The 22,075-nt window shown below is 37.9% G+C and overlaps 1 protein-coding gene across 1 annotated transcript in view; it reads right to left on the bottom strand.

Moving 5' to 3' along the window:
• Positions 1 to 17,204, bottom strand: part of LOC134667376 (protein singed) — a 66,776-nt gene extending 49,572 nt beyond the window's left edge. Inside the window, exon 1 of the mRNA XM_063524773.1 lies at positions 16,944 to 17,204. The gene's annotated coding sequence lies outside the window, so the exon portion shown is untranslated. The remainder of the gene's footprint in view (positions 1 to 16,943) is intronic.
• Positions 17,205 to 22,075: the final 4,871 nt, after the last annotated feature.

Here is a 22,075-nt window from a genome sequence, read left to right as displayed (position 1 = left end):
GGGTCACGCACGTATTATTATTATCGCCGAATATCGAATAACAACATGTTTCGATCCAATTTACGAGGATCCGATCCTCTTCACGGAGCAACGACTCCCCAGTGAAGCGCCCTCGACCATCAGTGAAGGCGAGTCGTTGCTCCGTGTAGAGGATCCTATGCTGAAGTTAAATTCTAATAAAAAACCGGGAAAGTGCGAGTCGGACTCGCGCACGAAGGGTTCCGTACCCTAATGCAAAAAGGCAAATAAACGGTCACCTATCCAAGTACTGACCCCGCCCGACGTTGCTTAACTTCGGTCAAAAATCACGTTTGTTGTATGGGAGCCCCATTTAAATCTTTATTTTATTCTGTTTTTAGTATTTGTTGTTATAGCGGCAACAGAAATACATCACCTGTGAAAATTTCAACTGTCTAGCTATCACGGTTCGTGAGATACAGCCTGGTGACAGACGGACGGACGGACGGACGGACGGACGGACGGACGGACGGACGGACAGCGAAGTCTTAGTAATAGGGTCCCGTTTTACCCTTTGGGTACGGAACCCTAAAAACATGCTATTCAGTGACCCTTAGACATCTAACAACCGATTCAGATCATTCAGATACAGAATACTCAGTTTAGGATAATTAATTTAATTAATTACTTACAAAATCCGGTGTTTATGACTCATCATCATGATTGTTCTTAAGAGCCTAGCTCTTGTCGGTGGAGTAATCTCCATTCCATTCTTTTCTCTGCCGTTTATGACTAACGATTTTAAAATGCCATGTATACAATCGTACACATCTTAACATACCAACATATTTGTGTATTGATTTAACCCATGTGGCGAAATTGCTATTAAGTATTTCAAACTCTGATTTCATCGGTCTACTTTTCTTATATTAGGAAGCTATATTTTGGGTAAGATAATCTAAAAAGTAACCTATATTTAGTTCCATTTATAATAATAATATGTATGAGGACAATGAATGACGGCGAAATAAGCCCGTTAGAGGTGAACGGCCGCGAGCCATTTATCTCACCTCGGTAAAACGGAACCGCATTAAGGAATACTCTGAAATATGATCAGCGGCTGTATCATGCTCGCATTTTTATCACTTGTCATGTCATGCGTCACTTTCGCACTTACATACTTGTAAGAACGTGACAGGCATGATGGAAGATGATAAAAAATCGACCATGATACAGGCGCAGCTCGTGTTTCTTGTACATTTTTTTAGACACCACTGTTTGTTGCTAATACATTTATTTTATTTCATTTCATTTCATTTATTTAGTGCAATCATGTTCATTACATACAGATGTTAAATAAAATGTAGTCAGTACATGATACCCTGTTAGGGCACAGCAAATTTTCTTAAATACTAAATTAACAAAATATTTACATTTGGATAAATATCGTACATATTGATAGAAAATTACATAATTACTTATGTAATTTTTAAGTACGTAATTGGATTTTTTCCTGGAAAAACTTCTTCGGGAGAATTCGATAAACGGTAACTTGTTAAGAATTATTGTGAGAGAAATTTAACATACTTCCAATGATAAGTATAGAAAAGGTGTGACGTCGAACATAGAGACTAGAAAGAAGAAAGCTATATTTTTTAATAAATTAGTATTTAATTCAGTAACAACCTAAAGAGGTGTTTTAAATTTTTTTATCTGATTCAGTCTTTTTTTCACTTTAATGTATACATTAAACTTAAATTAATGCAAATCTAAATATTACACACACTGTTATCTCAAAATCTCTGTATATATTACCCAAAATTTCACATGGCAAACATTAGAAAATTCTTTTGTCTTCTTTAGTACATTACACCGTGGAAGAGTGAGAGATACGAGGTTTTTTGACCAGATAACTAAGTTAGCCAAGTCAGCGGCGCATGACGGGCCTGTTGCTTATCGCAGGCGAGCATCTCTGGCCAACTATTTGGTGGCCAAATATAAGTGTGATTCGATAATCGAAAAGTGCTCGAGTAGAGACCACGGACTAGCAAGCGCAGCGTGGGACGTCCACCCATAAAATGGACGTATGTACGACCTTGTTAAGGCCGCCGGAAGACGCTGGATGCGGGTCGCTTCCAACCGGTACGAATGGAGGCCCAAGGGGGAGGCCTATGTTCAGCAGGTGGACGTCTTATGGCTGAGATGATGATGATGATGAACCTACTAACAAAGGTGTTGTGTTATGTTAATAGGTTGTCTAGTCAAATGGATTATGATAAATATGAGAACCTCAGCTATCGGAATAGTGAGGCATTTGACTGTTTGGAATTGTAAATATGTACATTATGTATCTGGTAGAACAGAAATCGGCTTGAGCCTCGACTAGAGTCTCTCAGAGTTGAAGTCAGTTGCTGATCTACAGATACAACGTTTACGTTGATTCTAGAGAGTGTAAGCGAGTGGACTCTGGAATCCTTTGAGACAACCGGGAATACGTTGAGATGAGGAGGAAATTACTAATTTCGGGTCACAATGTTTATAAAGCAGTCCTCGCGAGGGGTACTGGAGACCAGATCTTCATATTGTGCCAGGCTTTTAATCTCCGAAACAAAGTAGTTTTCAGTATGTTGTTTTGATGAGGTACAGCAATGTTGGTCCAACTGAGTCAAAAGCTCCCGAGTGATAAGAATTACAGCAACGCAGACGCGTCTGTGGCAGACCGGAACGGCTGCGCGGGCGCGGAAAAAACGGACGTACACGGAAAATTGTTTTACGGACAAATGGGTTTATTGGTCTCGAAGAATGCTCGTAATTGGAGCTGGCGAGCTTGTTCGCGCTAACTCCCATTCCGGGAGGAGAAAGGTTAATTTATAGCGCTCATGCATCTCTTAAATGAATTATGGTCAGTAAAGTTGTTCGCAGTATTTGATTTTTAAACTTAAACAATACAAAACGCATCTGCGAAGTAGGTAATTAGTCGGTTTTACAAGAACTATCCTAGATTCTTCATGTAGCTTCTAAGTCATAGCACATCATTAGAAAACTCCGCCACCAAGTGAGTGTTTTTAACCGTTGTTTAAACTATTTAAAAGAAAACTGTTTTTATACAACTGTTATGTCAGACGATCACTTTTATCGCTGTAAGTACAGTTTATCGTCAAAACACATATTTTGACAACAGACTGATCCCATTAATTAAAAGGAATCAAATGTACCCTAATTGCTAGACAACAAATCTCGACAAGCGGCCATTAAAGATTATACCAAATGGCTACAGTTGGTTGTCGTCAAATTAATGAGACAAGGATGTTAGAAGCGATGGAGTTTCCGTATATTTTAACCAGGAAATATTATTTGGCCTTTTCTCTTGTACAAGAGAGGGTTTAAAGGGTATGGTTGAATTTAAATTAAAACCTATAAATAATTAATTGCTTGGGTAAGACAAAGTCAAAACAATGTTTCCTTTATAGTTTTCGATCAGTGTTATTTAACTTATTTAAATAATCCACCTCGGAATACAAGTCTACGCGTACGCGCATTTTATAGTTCTTTTTTTAGCATTAGAAAGAAGGTTAGCGATCTTGACAGGTCTTTTAATTGAAAATCGCTTTTTAAAAATCAGTAACTATTACTTATGAAAGCAGAAGAATATATATGATCGTATTAGATTCATAATTGTTAATATGTAACCGGTAATGCAATGACTTATTCTTAAAACGTGTTTTTCTTTAAAAAGACACCACAAGATTGTTTATTTCTAATGCTAAAAAAAACTAACAATAGGTGGGGGCTGTTTGTTTTGTGTTTCTTAACTTGTAGCTGCTTGTAGGTATTTACTTGTAAACTAGATTGTAAGACAATAGTAATTGTCACCCTTCGACGACTCTAGAACGGAACTCTTAAACAGTTTGTTAAAGTTTGTACAGAAAACGCAGACAAAGCATTGTACCTATTTGTAACGACCACATCTTATAGGTTAACCCTCATACATCGATGTTTTATGCATTCTCTGAGCTATTTCCGTCGACAAGAGTCGTGTGGCCGTTCGCCCACGATAAGTATTCCCATGTTGAGGATCTTAGCATTTATGATAAAGGGTCTATTATGGCTTGATTTGAGTGTATTGATACCGGGTTTTTTTCTATAGTCAATGTCTTGTTGGAATAGGTCGGGGTGATAGTGGGATGGCAGATAATGGATACTATTTTTAGTGCGGCTTTGTGATTTTAGCAGTCGTTAATGTCGTTATGCACAAACAGAATGCGGTTAACTTGAATAATTGTAGCTATTAGTAGGTAACGTGTATTAAATCATGATGAATATTGTTAGCAGCCTTAGATTACTGGGGCGGTTTTCTAAGGTCTCTAAGTAGGTAGTGAATTTTAAAGGTCAAAAAATGTTTGCAGGAATGATATCATCATCATCATCAGTATTTAAGAGCTATGCTCTTGTCGGTGGAGTAATCGCCACTCTTCTTTTTGCTGGGCCAGCCTTTTAACTCCCTCTTTTTCTTTTATTTGGCTGAGATATGTGAGCCTGGGCCTTCCTCTGTCTCTTTTCCCCTCAATCTTGCCCTCCAGGATGTTTAAAAAGAATCTGTCGTGCCGTATCAAGTGGCCAACCATCTTGCCCCTTCTGTTAGCTATTGTGTCTAACAGGCATCTCAGGCATCAGGAATGATATAATGGACGATTTTTTTCTCACATCAAATGAAACACCGTACTTACATATGCGTAATTTACAGTAGCAATAACAAACCTATCAAACAATCAACTTAACTTTCAAGACCACTCGATAAAAGCCATGTAAATTGGAAGCATAATTATAGTTTGGAATATAAATCACTTCAAAATTCTAACAAGCCATAACTTAACAGAAACACATTAAGTGAATTAAATGGCTGTTCAATAAAAATACTCTCTCAACGCAGCTGTAGCCCAACAACCCAAATTGGATTAAAAATAAGAGAGTCAACGCCCTCTACTTGGGCCCTGCATTCAGCCATGTTCGAATGGCGTCTGCGACCTTGACACTCCGCCATGTTCCGTTCCATATTTAAAACGCGACAAAAATATGGTTATGATGGCTATATTAGCTATAGATATGTCAAAGATAAAAAAAACCGCTTGTTGAGACGGGCAGAAATCCCAAAACACCCAAAACATATTCAATCTAGATCAGATCATATTTATACGAAATAATATCTGTATGGAATCGATGGAGTAATTTAATAAATACCCAGATAAATTAGACGATCCTAACACAAACTGGAGCCAAACCTTAAAAAATAATAACTCCAACCATTGTAAATCTAGCAGAAATATTTCTCAGTTTAACCATGTCAACGAGATGGCATCCCAAAAAGGAAAACCGCGCAATAATCCCGTCGCGACTGCACTGGTACTCACGTTCTAAAATTAAACACTAGCGCCAATCAGTGTTGCCAGCTGCACTCTTTGTTTCCTTTTTCGTAAACACGTACGAGTATATGGCAACCGATGTAATCGGCCAGGTTTGCAATGCCATATTTATACGAGTAGAGGTTCCTTAGGGACTATTGGACTACCGAGTTAGATTGCAATGTAATTATCTAACTGAATTTTACAAGTTTTTACTTATAAGTAAAATCTTATACGTAAGTCAAAGTTTTACTTGACTGCTTAGAGTCGGACCGGGTTAAGTTTTCATGCTAAGTGCTATGTCAAGTAGGTATGAAACTTTTAGGGATAATGTATGCTTTCTTACTGACAAGTTTGTCTAAAATCTATTAGTACCTAATCAAATCTTGTAAGATAAATTAGGTGGTACAGTAGTACCTACTATTCGCCTAACACCGGTATGCGATTATGCGATTAACCTGTAATTTTGCAAAAGCCTTGTAATGAACATATAGGTACCTACCTATTTAAATCTGTTCATAAATATCCTATCAGTAGAATTTGAGAAGTAGTTGATAATTCATCGAGTGTAACAGTGAAGATTGATTCCACTACGGTAAGCTAAGTGAGCTTAACGGTTATGGATAAAACAGATTATCTGTGTCAGGTTTTCCACATAAGATCCCGGAATAAGGTTTCTATGAGGCAATAAGGTAGAATATGTTTTCTCTCACCTAATTAATGATAAAACTACCTTAATGATTTGTTTGTTACTTTTATAACTCATGCAGAATTAGGCACGTACTCAATTAGCTACAGAATTCCCTAATATATATAAAGAAAAGGGAACAATAAAGAGATTTGAAGACATGAACATTCCGCAAGATGCCGTGGGAACGATGTTAAAATGGCTGCCAAGCGAAGCACTGGAAATACTATTGTTGGTAAATATTGTAGATAAATAAAAGTCACAGTAAATATGTTAGGTACGAGACACGACGACAATGGGCGGATGTCTCCTCGCCGTATTGTGTCGACACGACTCATATGTTTATTTATTTAGACGTACACTTATCGCTTTTTAATAAGGATCGTCTAAGCTAAGGACTTGAAAATAACAAAAGTCAAAAATGAGATTACAAACAGTCCTTGTTTTTTGTGAGATTTTATAGTGACATTATCTTTATAATGGTTGCTACATACAAAAAATAGCAGCAGACTTTTCACTAATTGACTTTTCTACGAATGTCAGAAGAAGGCCTCACCACAGAAACTGTTTAAAAGGTGCTTGTGCTTGTTCCTCATTGCACTCTCCATAGTCAAGTCCGGACACGGTTTTGCTAATGTAATTAATAGGAAAAACATGTAATTGATAAACAGTGTATTAACGATTTAGATAAGGGTGTAATAACGGCAATAAATACCCCAAACAGATACATGCTGAAAGCCTCTCCAAAATGCTAATAAGCGATGTAGATGGGTTCGCGACTCGTCGATAAGATAATCGCGATAATAACATAATACGTCAATCATGCTGCTTGACCAGTACGGATATGATGGTCGTTTTTGTCTACGTGACAGCGTCATAAAACGGTGTCCGTCTCTTTCTACCCCGCAGAGTTAAAAAGTGACGGTTATTTTATCATGTGGATAAAGCGACCAGCACACAAGTCAACGGTATGAAACAAAATAAATTGCGAAATTTGTTTATCATTTCTACACTTGCTTCTTCACTTTCTTTTGGTCTTGAAGAAGAAAGTTTAAATGGTATGGTATTTGTTTTTAGTCCTTCAGTTTTGCAATGTCATTACAAAGTCTCTCGAACCGATACGTGAAAGTCGAAAATTAAAGGAACACAGAGTTTAGGATATTGGCCAAATAAAAAAAACACAATAAAGAATATGATATCAAAACCTAATTAATTGAAAAAGTTACATCATAGCGCAGCATCGTAGTGTGATAAATGTTCATTACCTATATTTTAATGGCAAAAATCCCAAACCTAAATGAAATGCGAACGCTTGGCGGTCCGTTCAGAAGCGTTCCGCTGCTCGCCGACATAATTAGCTCATAATTACTGAAATGGTGATCTGTAGCGCGACTAAATCTCATCTTTATACAGATAACAGTAATGAGTAGACTGTGGAAAGTCGTGGCGTGCGGATTTGGGAAAGTAAGATGATGTTCCGAACGCATACTCGGAATAGTTCCGTTTTTGAATGCCTTTCACCTCGCTTTATTAATATCTGCGGTTTTGGCTCATTATTTTTAATGTGTTTGTATCAAAACAACTCCAATTTAAACTGTTCTCCAAATATAATTATACATGCATATTCAAACGAGACAGTCGGATTCGACATAATTATGAGGGACAACTCTTGGCAGTATCATTTTTAGGGTTCCGTACCCAAAGGGTAAAACGGAACCCTATTACTAAGACTTCGCTGTCCGTCCGTCCGTCTGTCACCACGCTGTATCTCACGAACCGTGATAGCTAGACAGTTGAAATTTTCACAGATGATGTATTTCTGTTGCCGCTATAACAACAAATACTAAAAACAGAATAAAATAAAGATTTAAATGGGGCTCCCATACAACAAACGTGATTTTTGACCAAAGTGGGAAGTGGTCAGTACTTGGATGAGTGACCGTTTTTTTTTGTTTTTTTTTGCACTATGGTACGGAACCCTTCGTGCGCGAGTCCGACTCGCACTTGCCCGGTTTTTTATAGATACCTAAGTGAGGTTTAGACGATGCAAAGGTTTTTTTGTTTAAAAATGAAGTTCATTCAAACTTTTAAGAGCTGTCCTAGATTGGACTTTGTCTATATTATGTGAACCGTTAAACAGTAGTATCCTCAATTAGGTGATAATGGTGTGTCATTAGTTATCTGTGACGCCCATCAATAATCAGCCTTATCAAGCAAATGTACCCTCAACAAGCCCTGAGAACCCCAACTCAATAAGAGTACCGAAATGTTTACATTGTTTACCGGCAATTTGCTTAATGAAATGAGATATTGGGGAGACTGATAACGGTTTCCATTTTAGATAATATGCTTTGAGCTTCATGCTTTGCATACACAACGGAAATCGTTGTGACGTTACGACGTTAGATACTTTACGTAAATATGCAATTTAAAATAATTAACGATTCTCTTTCTTCTCAATTTGGAGATATGTCCACCACAGAGTTGGGAGATGGACCTAAACCCTAAATAGGATCTCTAAAGACGAAGTAATCATTACAAACTTTGTAATGTACTGTCCTCTTAACGTGTTTTTTTTTCTCATGGCCAATCCATCGCAAAAACTCCTTGCCCTTTTGTCACACTATAGAGCAGACTCGATTTATAGTGAAATGGTCATCAATGCCTATTTTGAAGTCATCATCATCATCCTGGTTGCCCTAGTCCTAGAGACTATAGCCTATTTTATTTATAATCTTTATTTGTGTCGAGGCATTACTCTAAATAGGTTTATAGCAGATTCTTGCGTCTTTAAATAAATGTATAAAGCATGAATTACAAGCAAGATTAAACCCTGGGTCGTCAAGGAAGCATTCCTTCCGATTTGAGTTATCAATTCATCACATCTGACATAACTCTATGATCTAGCAGTGGCGGCGCGTCCATATAAGCCGATTCCCACCGGCTTGCCTATTTTTGGACATTTATGCAGAGTTGTAAAGGAAATATTATCCCTTCGGGTGGCAGCACCTCCGGTTGAACGGCAGGAGAAATGGCGCGGCCATTTTTTAAATATGCCTTTGCGTGGCAGAGGCCGCGAGAAGGTTCGGTCATAACAAGCCCGTAATTGGCAGAGACCGTCTCGCGGCATCTGTGCGACGCTGCATTTCGCGCCTAAAATAAAACCGTTAAAACTATGCCTTGCTTGCTCACTCTTGCAAGATGCATTCGTCAATAAACAAGGATAGTATTCCCTAACGGTCGAATTCCCGCGTAAAACAAAGTCACGCGCCAAATTCGCGATGATCACCCATTGAGGCCCCGCCACTTGACGTATATTTTTCCAAAATGGCTGCGCCACTCAACCGGCTTGTTATGTCTGTCCTCCTCGCGGCCACCGCCACTTACCGTAGAGACCTCGAGGAGGACAATGCCACTCGAAGGGTTAAGTAAGCCATTGCCTATGGATATGTTTGACGCGCCGCCACTGTGATCTAGGGTTCCAATTGGCTGACTGTAGGTACAACTCGAACGAGTAGCATTTACATAGGTCATTAGTAAACACATTGACACACGATCCGCCGGCGGAGGACGCGCCGCTTCGCTGCGCGAGCGCACGTACTCGTTAATCCGATCCAGCTAGATCTGCGTCTGCGCGCTTTCCAATAGATTTGGAACGATCTTGTTCGCCGCTTTTAATTGCGAGTTGCACTGATTGGTGTGAACTTTTGACTTATGTTTTTGTGTTCGTTTCTTTATAGCTATGTGATGCGTTTGTAACTATGAAATTACTAATCATTTATTGTAGCACAAAACAAAGTTTAGTAAAATGACCAAACATGGCAGTTATAAGCCCTTTCCATAATGGGTCATCAACTTAGCATATTAGTAGAACGTAGTGTAACATTTCTTTTAACAGACTATAGGGTCATTCCACCGTTTCGGGTGTTACACTTGAACTCATAAAATAAGGTTTTATTCGATATTGTAACAGGAACTAGGAGGTTATAACTATTGATTCATCTACTACTTTGATAATATTTTCCTTTCCTGTACGCACATTATTAAAGTATAAGAGAAATAACGAGAGAATCACTAAAAAGTAGCTGTTTCGGGCGTTACGCGAATTGGCCTATACCTTCTGACCATCAGTACCAAAATGCATAATTAAGCGAATTTTATCAAGTAAGCTCCAGTTTTATTTATGCCGAGTAATAATAGTTAGTATAGTCTACTGAAACACTGAAGTAACACTTAGTATCACTTTTTATTTAATTTTAATAAAATAAATTACCTGTTTCGGGTGTTACTCATGGTTCGTTTCGGGTGTTACGAGTACGAAATTAAGACAGATTTATACGAAATTATGGTTCATTTTATTGAAATTTTTGTCTTTTTAATAAATTCGATTAAAAATATAAGTAATAAATGCTGAATTATTTTAAAATACATTATCTTAACAATAAAAACTGTTTCTCGAAGATATCATAATTATTTTTCTTTCGATGCGAATATTTCCGAAAATATTCACTTAATCAAAAACTTGTTGATGGTGACACCTATTCATTTTGAAAGATCTTTTTAACGACACCCCACATCACAGCATTAAATGAAAAAAAAAAAATATTTTTTTTGTACAGGAGCTACCATAAAAAAACACTTTTTTTAGGTTTTTTTTTGTGACATGAAGGTTCAGTATGTTTTCTATGGAAATAGGTTAGTTTTGACTTCTTAAATCAGTTTTCATTTTTCAACCCTTTGGTAGCGTTTCTTATGGAATGACCCTATGCTAATATGTCGTCTGGGTGACGGGACAGAATAACAAAAATAACTTCACCCTAACAGTAACTATTGCCAAGAGTTTCCCAGGGAATATAAACTTGAATTTAAATACTTTCCTTATATGTACTTATGCATACGTTATAAAGCCTTACACCAAAATAGTATGAATGTATATGCATGTAACTACATATAGCCGCGCATAGACTTAAAAATAACAGATAAAAATCAATACTAGAAAGTAAAACTGCTAGACCATATTCCTCACATTTGTCACTGGTGTCATAAATGGGTCATTCTAAGTTAAGAGGTAATCGCTTGTATGAAGAAGTGGCACAACTAATACAGTCATTATATGTTTTGAGACAAACAAATTAATATAGTTTTCAAACCTGTGTGACGTGATACGTCTAGGTGTACTGTTTAAAATGCACCACTCTCCCCCCCCCCTCCACCTGACGCTCTACCCCCCCCCCCCCCCACCTTGAAATGTGTCCCCGTTGGTAGTTTTTTGGCATTCTCACGAAAACTATAATAGATATCAAAAAAGTGTCAAGGACAGAATTAATCCTCATTAAATTTAGAACAAAAATGGTCTTATGTGTTTTATTATAAGTTGGACGGTATTCAAGCTATAAGTACTTGTATAACCTTAAAATAACAAAATAACCATACTAGTATGACGAAATGCAGAATATCTTCAAAACGGCTAGACCGATTTTAATAAAATATACCAAAAAAGTCACCGCAGTGAAGCCAGCTATCAAACAAAAGAAACTACATCAAAATCGGTTCATCCGTTTCGGCGTTACGAAGTCACAGGTAAACACAGAAATACAATTTTTTTTCAACTGCACCCAATAATTTTGTAAACCGATTAATTTTGATCAATTATTTTAATGAGATCATGTCCCTTGAAGTTTTAGCTTTACGAAAAGTTAAAAAACATGGAAAACGGCCCAGTATTTTTCAAATTATCGGCATTTTCCCGATTTGTGAGTGGTTTCGTGTTATCACGCGCACGAGTTGCCCTTGACCCCTATAGAACGGGGGGTAAGGGAGGGGTTGTTATCAGTCACTTATCAGAAGTTGACCGGTACACATATCCGCATATTTTCCCGTAAAGAAGACCTGTGAAAAATGGAAACCACTGAAGCTGAAGTCCGCCAAGTCGTCCAGCTCAGCTCCTGCAAGAGGGGCGTAGCCAACGTTCAATAGCCGCCACGCTGAATTTAAGTCAATCTACAGTTTGCAGAGTTTACCAGAGGTTCCAACGGACTGGATCCTTTACTTCAAGACCAAGAAGCGGCCGCAAAAAGGGTACATCAGAGAGGGACGACCGCTTCATTGTCACAACATCTCTCCGAGATCGACACCTGACAAGCGTTGCCATCCAGCAGCGTCTGCGTGAGATACGAGGAGTGGCTGCCAGTGAGTGGACAATAAGAAGAAGACTTAGAAAGCGAACTTGACACCCAGGAGGCCTGCAACGGGGCCCAGATTGCTGGCGCGACACCGTACAGCCCGAAGAGAGTTTGCAGAAAATCATATGGACTGGACCATTGAGCAATGGACCCCAGTTCTCTTCTCGGACGTGTGCAGAATATGCTTGAATGGATGTGACCGAAGAGGAAGAGTCTACAGAAGGCCAGAAGAACGGTTCGCCCAATGTTGCTACTCCGAAAGGGTCGCCTATGGCGGTGGATCCGTGATGTTCTGGGACGACGTTTCCTACGACGCGCGAACAGAGCTAGTTTTCGTGCCTGGCGGGGGCCGTGGCGCGACTTTCGGAGAAGCAACATTGGGCGAACCGTTCTTCTGGCCTTCTGTAGACTCTTCCTCTTCGGTCACATCCATTCAAGCATATTCTGCACACGTCCGAGAAGAGAACTGCGGTCCATTGCTCAATGGTCCAGTCCATATGATTTTCTGCAAACTCTCTTCGGGCTGTACGGTGTCGCGCCAGCAATCTGGGCCCCGTTGCAGGCCTCCTGGGTGTCAAGTTCGCTTTCTTAAGTCTTCTTCTTATTGTCCACTCACTGGCAGCCACTCCTCGTATCTCACGCAGACGCTGCTGGATGGCAACGCTTGTCAGGTGTCGATCTCGGAGAGATGTTGTGACAATGAAGCGGTCGTCCCTCTCTGATGTACACTTTTTGCGGCCGCTTCTTGGTTTTGAAGTAAAGGATCCAGTCCGTTGGAACCTCTGGTAAACTCTGCAAACAGTAGATTGACTTAAATTCAGCGTGGCGGCTACTGAACGTTGGCTACGCCCCTCTTGCAGGAGCTGAGCTGGACGACTTGGCGGACTTCAGCTTCAGTGGTTTCCATTTTTCACAGGTCTTCTTTACGGGAAAATATGCGGATATGTGTACCGGTCAACTTCTGATAAGTGACTGATAACAACCCCTCCCTTACCCCCCGTTTTATAGGGGTCAAGGGCAACTCGTGCGCGTGATAACACGAAACCACTCACAAATCGGGAAAATGCCGATAATTTGAAAAATACTGGGCCGTTTTCCATGTTTTTTAACTTTTCGTAAAGCTAAAACTTCAAGGGACATGATCTCATTAAAATAATTGATCAAAATTAATCGGTTTACAAAATTATTGGGTGCAGTTAAAAAAAAATTGTATTTCTGTGTTTACCTGTGACTTCGTAACGCCGAAACGGATGAACCGATTTTGATGTAGTTTCTTTTGTTTGATAGCTGGCTTCACTGCGGTGACTTTTTTGGTATATTTTATTAAAATCGGTCTAGCCGTTTTGAAGATATTCTGCATTTCGTCATACTAGTATGGTTATTTTGTTATTTTAAGGTTATACAAGTACTTATAGCTTGAATACCGTCCAACTTATAATAAAACACATAAGACCATTTTTGTTCTAAATTTAATGAGGATTAATTCTGTCCTTGACACTTTTTTGATATCTATTATAGTTTTCGTGAGAATGCCAAAAAACTACCAACGGGGACACATTTCAAGGTGGGGGGGGGGTCGAGCGTCAGGTGGAGGGGAGGGGGAGAGTGGTGAATTTTAAACAGTACACCTAGATGTATCACGTCACACAGGTTTGAAAACTATATTAATTTGTTTCATTTTCCCATACATTGATTACATAGAATGACTCAATTAAACATAAATGTTAGTATTTTGATCTAATTATACAATATTTTTATTGAAACAACTCTTTTATATATATTTGTAAGCTAATCAGTCATTTTTTTAATTTTTTACCATTTTAGAAGACACCAGGGGAGATACCATACTTTTTCTATGTAATAAAGAGAGAAGGGTATCTCCCCTGATCTCTTTAAAAACAAACAAAATCGAAATTTTGATCAGCCGTCTTAGAAATTCGAGCAAATTAAAGTGTAATGATTCATTTCAACAGGAATTCATACCTCCACTATACATTTTGGAAAATTATGCGCCAGGGGAAAGACGCCAGGGGAGTGACTTTTTCATGCCAAATCAGATATAATTGTGCAAGTATTTATTGTAAATAATAAAATTAAAGTATTTATATAATCTATGCATAAACTATAGTAAATATACAAATACAATTAAGCATTTATATCAATAATTTTGAAATAAAACTGACCAGGGGAGATATCACTTTCATAAAACAACACTGTCAAGTATAGAGGTCAATGATCAAAATGACTGACAATCGGAACCAAAAGATGACTGTCGCAGGGTTGGTTGTTAGTATTGAATGAAATGCATTTCTATTGGGATTAAAATGGCAATAATTAAAGCTATAAACCCAATATTTTTACATTTACACAATGGCCAGGGTAGGAGACATAGAATCTGGGGGACAAAATTTAACATAAATATTTTTTATGAAAAAGAAAAGTTTAAAGGATTTTATTAATAACATTACAGTCAATATTTGTTTTAGTTTATGAAGTATATCACATTTAACGGATTTATGGGAAACACATCTGGATAAAATTACTGATTTATTGAAAAACCTGCAAAGGGACAGGCCAGGGGAGGGGACTTTTGCATGTTTGAGGTGCAATTGTGACAAAACTGAATTAATTAATAAATTGAAATTGACTGTATATAGAGGAAATGCAATCTTTTAAGGGAAATTACCATAATTAATTTAAATTGTTTAAGAAAAGTATGGATATGTATCATGGACACCGTTAATACCTCTTAACTTAGAATGACCCAAATAAAGAAAACGAAAGTATGGTAATTTGATGATACGCCAGCCTCATCTATTATTCATTATCATTAATCTAGAATTATTTAATGAATTCACACATACTCGTACATCTGACTTTCACTTCTAACAAAAATTGCAGTTTTGCCAAATTAAATTACTTACTTAGTTTTCATTACCCTAGATCCTGGAAACAAGTTTGTTTCTTTTTATTTTATAATAACCCTTATACTTACTTTAAAATTTATGTAGGTAGAACTTTTACGCATTTTTACGCATTAAGATGGTGGAGCAATTCCCTTTACCTAACATCATATTTCCTACCTATGAAACCTTCAGCGTAACGTGTCTAATACATTTCAATAGCTCAGTGCGTAAGAGTGTCTACTTACCTGGTTTTGGTACCAACCAGATTTAGTAGGTGCCCGGTTGTTAAACTTGTGAAGTACCCTACATGATCTTGACGGAAGTAAAGATCATGACGGTGCATAGGTACTTACTTACCTTTAAGTTTGTACCTACGAGATCAAGATACAGCTGTAAAGTTATTCGTAGTCTACACGTAGGCTTCAGCCTGGCGGGGTGAATATTGAATAATGAATAAGGTAAACATACTAGTGCTCGACATGCTATTGCCCAATAGATGACACCTTCCTGTCACCTCTATTGACTATAACTTAAGTTTCAAGATGACATGTACTGTGGGACCGCGTCGAGCACCAGTACGTTTACCTTATAGGTATTTAGGTATTCGTCTCATTTTGCCTATGAGACTGATACTATTTATTTATTCTGTGCTGATGTTCCTAATTCAGGGTTAGTAATCCGCCGGGCTAGGGCCTACAGCCGTATAAAGATTGGACGCGTGGATTTTTTTTTGTACTTTCCTCGTAATACTTAGGTAGGTATGAGGATCCGCGATCGCCCGTGTCAGGCCGCGTAGCCAAGATGACGATCGCTTACGCTCCGTAGCGATCGAAACGCAACTGTCACTGTCGCACTAATATGGAAGAGTGATAGAGAGACATAGTGCTTTTCGTTGTCGAAGCGATAGCGATTGTAACCTTGGCTAGGCCGGCAGGGCTGCAGCAGAAACGCTTCTGCAGTCGCCATCCGAATGTAAGCTTTGCAATCACACACCACACAGGTCCTCACTAACGAGATATTATACCTATGAGCGTTAAAATAAGGATTGACTGCCGAAGGCATTTAATTTTATAGGTACAATAGGTACAAAGCATAGTTATTGTATTGACATATTTTTTATTATTTACGTGAGTATGCGTTCACTGACGTGAGTACATTATGTATACTTACGTTACCTACCTACATAATTCCTTGTATACTTACCTACATGTAAATAGGTTTTATAAATAAATGAGTACGAATAAATAATGAGTAAGTACATATTATGTATGTAGGTAATTATTTTTACCCCTCGTTCAACGTTTGAAGAAAGAAAATTATTAGTTTTCCTCCCTTTCGGTGACATTTTAATATCACTAATTTAGTCGGTTTTGTAGACAACTCCTATCCTCGGTTTATTTTACAACTAAGCAACAAACATTGAGTTAACTTGATAATAGGGTGGGTAGCATTTCACATAACTGATGAGTAGCTAGAAACAATGTAAATAACTTCGTTGCTTGCACCGCATCGTCTACTTTCAGAGAAAAAATAAAACGAGCGTAGGAAAGCATACATAAGAGCATACTCGTATGTATAAATAATTCATTGTATCATAACAAAACCGGCGCGAGTTCGAGTTCATGTTCAAGATCAGCGGAAAGGAACAACACGAGCGAAGGGAGAGGGTGGGTCCCCGCATAATGAAGTAGGTATAGCCTACCCGGACAATCGATTCGCGAGTCCCAGTCGGCGTCCCGGCCTGCTCCGGGCTCCGGGCCCCGCTCCGGCCATCCACCCGCACGATCTATTCCAACTAGCAAAAACTCACCTTTTTACACTTCAGCAAACCTCCACCAAAGAAATGCAGTCACGTAGATCGCGAGATCAAACCACTATGATTGCACTGCGAAAAAATATCTAAGCGAGACGCGGCACAAACATCAATTAACTTGACACTTTTTTTAAATTATAAAGCCTATTTTATATCTACTTTTATGAATACCGGTATATTGGGCCGGTAAGGTTTTTTAGAATACGATCCGACAAAGCGTTTCCTCCACGGTTGTTCGCGGCGGACTGACAGAAATGAAGATGGCGCCGGCCGTGCGCCGGCATGATGCGAGTGAAGGCAGCCACGGAACGGATACCCCGTTACGAGCTGCGCCAATCACAGTACAGTGCGTTCTCGGTTGGCCAATGAGCGATGAAAGTTCTCCTCTGATATATTTGCCCGTGAAAGTTCAAATCAAAATAAGTTCATCTTCACTTACTGTGAATTGCGAGGTAGGTAATTAATGTTTGATGCTAATGTTAATTCAAAGATAATTAATGAATAGTGATTCGAGCTTGAAATGTCTCCATTAGGCTAGACTCGGCGTCGTTTATCAGTAGTCTTGTTTAACATATTTTCCACAAGAGCATACCGAAACCTGATCTAGACACGCGGCAGCGTGTCAAGCCAAGTTCAAGCAAAGGAACTGGCTAGCCAGCGCCAAGTGTAATATTACACGAACCACTTGGTGCCACTTTTGACCCTTCTATAACTCAAAACATCTTTAACGTAAACACATAAAACTACGTGTGTTTAATTATATCCATAAGGACATCTAGAAGCCCAAATTTCATGAAGCTAGCTCAAACGGTTATAAAGATATGAAGGTCAAAAAGTCGTAAATTTTAAGACTGACTGACATACCTATAGTACCTAAACCTAACCTACTTCCAGATGACCTAGAAGGATGAAATTTGGAATCCAGCTCAGTTATTGTGTGAAAGCGTAGGAAAAAATCTAAAAATTAAAAAAAGTTATAAAATAGGGGGGGTCCCCATACAAAAAACCCATTTTTTATTGTGACTGACATATAAGTACCTAAACCTAACCTACTTCCAGATGACCTAGAAGGATGAAATTTGGAATCCAGCTCGGTTATTGTGTGTAAGCGTAGGAAAAAATCTAAAAACAAAAAAAAGTTAATAAATAGGGGGGGTTCCCATACAAATTTCTTTTTTATTGTGACTGACATATAGTACCTAAACCTAACCTACTTCCAGATGACCTAGAAGGATGAAATTTGGAATCCAGCTCGGTAATTGTGTGTAAGCGTAGGAAAAAATCTAAAAATAAAAAAAGTTAAAAAATAGGGGGGGTCCCCATACAAAAAACCTGTAATACGCGCTAAACAACCGGCCCACGGTGTGTCGTTGGCGGCGCGTGGCACCACATAATTAATACAAAGAACAGAAGTAAAAAACATGCAGCGGAAACACAAGAAAAAACATTAAATCTCAATACCTGCCTAGTTTTCTTTACAAAAAGTATTGATATCCCATCAAAAACATAAATGTAAAAAAGGAGAGCCAAGTTCAATACAAAAATTATGCTTGGCTGTGGGGTTCGCCGCAAAAAGAATGGAGATTTAAATGAGTGCCAAGTTCTATGCAAAATCCAAATATGTATTTATAGGAACAAAATAACATTATAAACAAGTATTAAACTCTATTTCTTTGCTTTATTGGATACCTATAACAATTGCTGTTATTTAAAAAAAATGTGAGATCTTAAAGTAGGTTAGATTTGGCTTGGCCAGTTTTTATCAGAATTACAAAATATATATGTTGAATAACTTTATAAAATGATTGATGTAATGAAAACTGGCCAAGTCAAATCTAACCTGCTTTAAGATCTCGCATTTTTTTTAAATAACAGCAATTGTTATAGGTATCCAATAAAGCAAAGAAATAGAGTTTAATACTTGTTTATAATGTTATTTTGTTCCTATAAATACATATTTGGATTTTGCATAGAACTTGGCACTCATTTAAATCTCCATTCTTTTTGCGGCGAACCCCACAGCCAAGCATAATTTTTGTATTGAACTTGGCTCTCCTTTTTTACATTTATGTTTTTGATGGTACTGATTAAAGATGTTTCGTGTCTTGTTTATAGTACTTATTATTTTTTTATAAAAATAGTAACAACCTATATTAAATGTAGAGTGATATAACGAGATAAAATATAGGTACCTAATGTAGGTACCTCCTCCAAATTCATAAAGATGTTTCCGGCAGCGCGCAACAGTCTTTCTTAAATTATAATAAATTACAATAAAAATGGGCTTTCACTTGAATCGTTAAAATAATATATTATTATGCAAATGCACTTTATTAAGATATTAAGATGTCATATTTCTAAGATTTAGAATGCTAAAAGTAAGAAATCACCGTCATAACTAATCGCTCTAGCCCTATAAATATTGATCTCCAAACAACTAATTATACTGTACAACTAGTACTTTGGACTTAAATGAAATTTATTTTAGTTTTTAAAATATATTAAGGTAGGTACCTACCTACCTAAAACTTTCTGGGTATGTATTATTTTATGTATTAATTAATATCTTCCTACCTAAATATATTTTATAGATGTCATTTATGTATCATGCAGCGGATGCGCAAAAGGGCGCAAGGGTCGATGGTTGGTAACAAATTCTTATTTCAACAAATTTTACTTTACGAATTACACTTAAAATTTAATCGCGCTACCTACCTATACTCTACTAACTTCTACCATCCTCGAGATTATGACACCAGTTTGATACTATTTCGGTTTAATTTAAAAGTAAGTACCTACAAATAATTTATTTAAACTTTATTGCATAGTAAAAATTGTACAAAAGGCGAACTTAATGCCAGAAGGCATTCTCTACCAGTTAACCCTTGGGCCAAATAGAGAACAAGTAGTAATAGGTGCAAGAAAAATTAAAAGTACTTACGGAAAATTAACTATTAAGCATACATTTTTATGTTGAACAACATACAATTTCAAATATACAGAAAAAAAAGAAAAAAAAAGAAAAAAAAGATAAGATAAGATACGATAAAATAAAGATAAGATAAGAGTATGAGACTTTCAGCTTTGGACGCGTGCTCTATATTGAGGGAGCTTTTACAATAAGTTTATTTTTTTAACCTACTTTATGGTGTCCCACTGCTGGGCAAAGGCCTCCCTCGTTTTTATAGCCTACTTTATGGTGTCCCACTGCTGGGGAAAGGCCTCCCTCGTTTTTTAGCCTACTTTATGGTGTCCCACTGCTGGGGAAAGGCCTCCCTCGTTTTTTTAGCCTACTTTATGGTGTCCCAATGCTGGGCAAAGGCCTCCCTCTTTTTTTTTAGCCTACTTTATGGTGTCCCACTGCTGGGGAAAGGCCTCCCTTGTTTTCTCCACTTGACCCTGTCATCGGCATTTTCCCACCATTCCTAGTGCATGATAATAAGTCAAAAACATCAAACATCATAAAATTGAAGCGGTCAAATGGAACAGTAACTAGGTGTAGGTACCTACTACCTAGGTATATATATACTTAATGTATGCTAATATTAATTATTTAATAATTGTCAATATGGGAGTACAAATTATGAAATTACGTATACTAAATATATGTATACTAACACAAGTCCACCTAGACAAAGACTAATGACTTCAATATCTATCATACATAGTAGCGTTAGTCTGTCCGTCTGTCCGCTTTCCATCCAACGGTACGAGCAATTTGTATTGTTGCAGTAATTTATTCGCTCCTTAGTGCCTCATTGACTTCTGGGAAAACTAGAAAATGTTAGCATAAGCACACATTGTTCTGAATCCAACACCACGGGGGGCCCGTTGGTGAAGTAAGGTGCTTTCCATGGCTTTTAAATATGACTGCGGTGCGACACATACTCGTACGTAAGTAGGGTGATGTCCTTGCGTCTCATTCTCCCATTAAGCAAAATATGAGACATAATACACATTGGATAAATGATTTATTTCAACGCTATTAAATAAATATAAAACATTAAATTAGCTTAAAAATAATAATACAAACTATCTCTAAACTAAATAAACTTAAAATAAATTGGATAAAGAAATTGGACAGGTGGAATACCCTTAGACGATTATCACTTTCCATGGGCGCCGGCAGCACGGTCATAAGGAGGTGCAATTTGTAACATTGTATAGTTTAAGTTGGCTCAGTTATATTAGTCAATATTATACCTACTCGTATTGTGTATTAGGGGTCATCCATTAATTACGTCGCACGTTTAGGGGGTGGGAGGGGGTCAAGAAAATGTGACATATTGTGAAATGGGGGAGGGGGGAGTCACAAACATTGTGACGTCATTTTAACTTCATCACAATTCATCAGTAACCGAAAATTAATTTAGGTATAAGTATTTTTTATTCGCTGTACATTTAAATAATGAGGTTTTGGAAGTAGGTAATTTTCGTTCCCAATTGGTTTTGTGTTATAAAATTACTAATATTTCTTTTACCAAAAATATTTTTTTAATAAAAAATAATGCCGAGTTAAGTATTTCCGATTTCGTTGAAAGCAAAATTGCCTAAAATGTGACGTCACACCAGGTGGGGATCGAGGGATTTGCAAAATGTAACCAAGTGTGACAAGGAGGGGGGGAGGGGTCTAAAAACCTAAAAAATCGTGTGACATAATTAATGGATGATCCCATTCAAAATGCTGCTCCTGAAAGTAACTCTTATGGCGTCCATGTCACTTTGTTTACCATTTTGTAAAATGACTAATGACCCCACCTGCCCCACCTTCGGCTACCACTGAACCTGAACCGAGCAGAGAGCTCCCAGAAATTGAATTAAGTGAAAATAATGAACCCGCAGAGGGCAGGGAGGAGTGGAATGACTGTGAGGACGCTGACACAGTGGGTGAACGAGAAATGCCTCATGTGCCGGCAGCGGAGGCTCCGCATCTGCCGCAGGCAGCCGCCGGGTCTGATAACACGGCTGAACCTAATGAGGATTTGCCGTCCGCCCAACAACGCTTGCGTCCCAGGGTCAACGTAGATTTTAACGCTGATTCGATCGATGAAGTAACTCTTTTAGGTCCCTTGTAACTTACACTGTACATTACTTTACAATGTTAGATTTTTTTAAAGAAATTACTCGCA

Source organism: Cydia fagiglandana, chromosome 9 (assembly GCF_963556715.1).
Source record: "Cydia fagiglandana chromosome 9, ilCydFagi1.1, whole genome shotgun sequence".
In the NCBI taxonomy this organism is placed as follows: Eukaryota; Metazoa; Arthropoda; class Insecta; order Lepidoptera; family Tortricidae; genus Cydia; species Cydia fagiglandana.
The sequence above is the reverse complement of the archived record's forward strand: the minus strand, read 5'-3'. Positions and strand labels throughout refer to the sequence as shown.